Raw genomic sequence first — 5340 nt, forward strand, 5'->3', positions numbered from 1 at the left:
GCACAAAAAATGCAACGAAGCCACATTTTAATGAAGTTCATAATGTTCTCTATAATTCTTTAATATATATTGTAGCAGACATCAAAAAGCTTTATACTTTACTTGTTAAACTAAGTACTTGTTTTCTCTTACTAACCATACACTCCCACCAAAATAAAGACATAAATAGAAATTAGATAATGAAATTATATAATTAAAAAGAATGAATATTTTATATATTTGAATTTTCATTATAATTTTTTTATAATCTATTTAGTAAGCTGCAATTTCTAATCCAAACAGCACTCCGGCATGCTTGAGAGCTTCATCATCCTTAAAATAAGTCTTTATCATTTTGTCGAATACATGCCAAGTCAACAAACTATCCGATGCGGCTTAATGAGCATTTCCAACTTCCCGACACACATTAAGCATTTCCAACTTCCCGACACACATTAAACGTAGTAGCTACCCGCTCGAGACCACCATAAAGAGAGTTGCAGAACTTCATCATATATTTCATGTCATAAACACTTTTTCCAAACAATATTTCAACTATTTTCAAAAAATCCTCTAACTGGTTTGGTAAATTCTTTCCTGTCAGGATCTTCACCAAATATCCAAAATCATAAGCGCTACTAAAGGTGACCCAAGTAACGTATTCGTTATAAACAAGTATCGAAGAGAACATTAGATCAGCGAAATTCTTTAAATCCACAACGTGAAATAAATTGCGCTCAAAATTGATCCCTTGACGGCGGAGCATATCAATGGAATCTTAATTACAGGGATCATGATTGACGTCAAAATCACAGAAATTAAACTCCCAAATTAAACTCCCAGATGTAACTGTTATTGGTTCCAAAGTCAGGAAGGTTTCCCTCAGAATCCGAAAGTGTGAGTCCAACTTGAATGAGTTTAAGATCATCAACATTGGCTTTCAAATAACTGTAGTGATCAGAGGGTAGAAGACGACGATAGTCAATTTTGGGGGAATGAATTACGCCGGGAAATTCTGTATCCATTGAAATGATTACATGATGTTCATAGATAGTTTGAAGGATGAGATTGAGTTCATACTCTAAATTGTATGCCCAAACTTCACGGATAATGACTTCCTTCAACATGCTCATGTTGAGTTTCTTGAAGAATTGATTTTGAAGTTGAATTGAAACAAAGAATGAGAGAGAACACTCTGTAAATACTAGGATTGTGTGTGATGTTATGTTATGACAAGAGATTTGGTTGTTTTATAGCTTTAAAAGTAAACGATAAATAAGGAAGAGATTTAGAAAGTGCAAAGTGCGAAAGTCAAATTTCAGTTTTCAGTGGAAACATTGACCGCTTCAACTACCAACTCTATCTCAATATAGTTATTAAATTTTCTTTTCAATCAAAAGTAAATAAATTCTATGAATGGAATATTTAAAATATTGGTATAAATGTATCCAACTAAATTATTTAATCATACTATTTTTATTAGGTTAGTCATACAATTTGAATCCCTCAGAAAGAACCTAAGTTCTCTCATCAGACTCATTTCAAATTCAGCCTGCATTAACTTAGCAAACTCTTTGCATAATGAAGCATTAACATAACTAAATATAATATCATCAACATAAATTTTCATAACTAGAATATCATTTTTAAAGGTTTTGCAAAAGAGCGTTGTGTCCACTTTCCCTCTAGTAAAATCATTTTCCAAAAGGAAGTTACTTAGTCTTTCATACCAAGCACTGGGAGCTTATTTCAAACCATATAACGACTTTTTAAGTTTGAAAACAAAATCTGGGTTTTGAGAACTTTCAAAACCAGGGGGTTGGTGTACATACACTTCTTCATAAATGTATCCATTCAAGAATGAACTCTTAATGTCCATTTGATACAGAATGATGTTATCATTTACTGTAAATGAAACTAAAAGACGAATAGAATCTAATCTGGAAAATGGTGCAAAGGTTTATGTACAGTTTATACCTTTTTGCCGACTATAACCTTGTGCTACTAGTCGAGCCTTGTTTTTTACGACTTCACCTTTCTCATTGAGCTTGTTTCCGAACACCCATTTGGTTCCAATGACATGGACAACCTTTGGTTTCTGAATAAGATCTCAAACGTCATTTCTGGTGAATTGATCCAGTTCCTCTTGCATAACTAAAATCCATTCATTATCCAGAAGAGCTTCATCATTAAATGTGGACTCTATCAAAGATACCAAACCCATAAGAGTTTCTTCAAAAGGTGTGAATGAAGATCGAGTTCTGACTGATGCATCTTTATCTCCTAGAATCAATTCTTTAAAATGATAAGTTCTTGGTCTACTCTTCTTATGATCAGTTAGAACAGTGACAACTTCTGGTTGAGTCATTTTTTATTCTTTTCCTCCAGCGTCCTTAGCTTTTCCTTCTGAGTCTTTATCTCCAGAATCTCTATCCTTGGATTCTGAAAAATTGATTTTCATAGCTGCAAATTTCTCAACTAGAATTGACTTTTCAGGGTCAAGCTTAGCATTGAATCTAACATGAATTGATTTCTCGATAATTTGTTTCTCAGTGTTAAAGATTATATAGCCTTTTGAGTGTTCAGAATATCCTAACAGTAAGCACTTCCGCGCCTTAGAATCAAACTTGCCAAGATTCTCTTTAGTGTTCAACATAAAGCAATCACAGCTAAAATGATGGAAATAAGAAATGCTGGGCTTTTTGTTCTTCCACAATTCATAAGGAGTCTTACTCAGAATAGGTCTAATAGAAATCATGTTATGAATATAACATGCTATGTTAACTACCTCTGCCCAAAAATGCTTAACCATATCAATTTCTTGGATCATGGTGCAAGCCATTTCTTGCAAAGTCATATTCTTCCTTTCTACAACCCCATTTTGCCGTGGAGTTCTAGCACATGAGAAATCATGAGAAATGTCATTTGCATCCAAAATATTTTCAAAGTTCTTATTTTCAAATTCTCCACCATGATCACTTCTGACTCTTACTATTCTGCAATCCATCTTTATTTACACTTGTGAGTAGAAGGTAGGGAACACATAATGTGAATCATCCTTGTGTTTCAAGAACTTTACCCATGTCCAACGACTATAGTAATTGACTATGACCAATCCATACTTCTTACCACTAATAAAGGCAATTTTCACTAGCCCAAACAAATCAATGTGCAGAAGCTCTAATAGTCTAGAGGTAGAAACAACGGTTTTTTCTTTGAAAGAAGTTTTAGAAAACTTGCCTTTCTGACATGCTTCACAAAGAGCATATGAAGTGAACTTCAGGTTGGGTAAGCTTTTGGCTAATCCAAGATTATTTAGTTGAGAAATCCTTCTCATGCTAACATAGCCCAAACTTTTATGCCATGCCCATTTCTCCTCATTAAAAAACATTAAGCATTTTTTGTTTTGATCCTCAAGATCCGAAAGTCTGATTTTATAAATGTTGTTCCTCCTCTTTCCGTTAAAAAGGACCGTGCCATCTTTCTGGCTGACAACCTTACATGACTTTTGAATAAAAATGATATCGTAACCGTTGTCATTAATCTGACTAATAGACAATAAGTTATGCATCAAACTATCGACCAAAAGAACATTAGTAATAGAAGGGAGCTTACCATTACCAATAATTCTAGAGTCAATGATATGTCCTTTCTAGTTTCCTCCGAAACCAACAAAGCCTCCATGCTTAAGTTCCAAATCTTGGAACACATTCCTTCTACCCATCATGTGTCACGAGAATCCACTTTCTAGATAATATGATTGGTGTCTCAACTAAGCTGCTAAGGATGTCTATGTCGCACCTCAAAAAATGAAAACACGACTTAGCGTAGCGCAATCGCACACTCACATGATGGACTAAACAGAGTCACCACCGAACTTTATTTATTCCTAAAAAGGAAAGGGGAAATATCGATAAAAACCAAGAAAAAACGACAATGATTATGGTCATCGCAACCAATATCAGGGTTCGGGAGTCGATTACACAAGGGGAAGGTATTAGCACCCCTTACGTCCGTTGTACTCAACGGGATCCATTAGGTTAGTTGCGCGCGTTAGTGTTAGTTGGAAATGTTAGGCTTCTCAAGTTATTAGGTGGGAAAGAAAGAACAGAAGAGAGAAGAGTGTTTTTATATTTTGAAACGAAGGGGACTAAACCTAAGTTTTTTATTAATGAGTCTGAAAAGATTTACAAATCCTACTCCTACGTATCCCTGGGTGGAATAGAGAACTCAAGGCTTACGTAGTTCTGGGTAGAAAAATGTTTGTTTGTTGGTCGATTTTAGCGAAAGCTACTTTGTTTCAATCAACGAAAACATTGTTGGACTACCCAAAACAAGTGGAGAAAGGGATGTTTGCATAACAGTCAAATGGATTTACAACTCAACATTCACGGGCAATGTCTCAAGATTGCTCACACGTTCAAGTGGACGAAACATTGCTTTGCATTGTCTTGAAACAAAATACCTTTCGTTTGAGAAAGGGTTTAAGGGTCAATCGCACGGCGGCGAGAAAAGGTTTGATTGGTTTGAATGTGTTTTGAGTAATGGCGAGAACTTGGATGGACGAGATATCCATCTTGAATCCTAGTCTCAGGAGTGCGCGCTATCCACCATGTTCCATTTCCATATTATTTGTAAAAAATATTTAATAAGAATTAAGTGTTTTTGAATTTAATTGAGAAAGGGTTTGAAGAAAATGCTTTGACAATTTTGAATGATGGCGAGAACTAAAATAGGCGAGGCATCCACCTCGAATCTTAATCTCATGAGTTCATGGTATCCACCATGTTCCATTTCCACCTTTATTGAAAAAGTGTTAAATAGGAATTAAGTATTTTGAGTTTTATTATGAAAATGGCTTGACGTTGGATCAAGCGTTTGGTGGATGATTGAGAAAGATTTGAATGAAGTGGTTTGAATGAAATGGAACGGAAGGAAGAAATGGATTGATTTTGCTTATTGACAAAATACTCGACGTTGGATCGAGTTTTTATTTTTTTGATAATTTTGAAAAGAAGTTGATTTTATTCTTGTGTCAGTAACTAGCTAAACAATCAAGCAAATAAAGAAATAAAATAGTAAAATTATTACACATCATGGAATTGGGGGTACATTTCGTCGCATGGGGATTCAAAAATAATGAAACAAATAAATCGGGCTAAATCAACAAACAAACAATGCATGAGTGTAGGTGCGAGGGGATGATCTCATTGTAAGAAGGCCCAAGAGTAAGCCATGTGAGGTTGATGGCGATGCTATGAGCAATCGACTTACAAAAGTATTTGAAAAAATGGGAGGGGGATACATTTTGTCGTATGTGGATATAAGCTAGTAAAAGAAAAGAGGGTCCAATAACTCATG

The 5340-nt window shown here is 34.9% G+C and overlaps 1 pseudogene; it reads right to left on the reverse strand.

Annotated features, from left to right (window-relative positions):
- Positions 1 to 252: 252 nt before the first annotated feature.
- On the reverse strand, positions 253 to 1112 carry LOC127102026 (probable CCR4-associated factor 1 homolog 11; annotated as a pseudogene).
- Between the last annotated feature and the right edge of the window lie 4228 nt (positions 1113 to 5340).

The sequence above is a fragment of the Lathyrus oleraceus genome, chromosome 7 (assembly GCF_024323335.1).
Source record: "Lathyrus oleraceus cultivar Zhongwan6 chromosome 7, CAAS_Psat_ZW6_1.0, whole genome shotgun sequence".
NCBI lineage: Eukaryota > Viridiplantae > Streptophyta > Magnoliopsida > Fabales > Fabaceae > Lathyrus > Lathyrus oleraceus.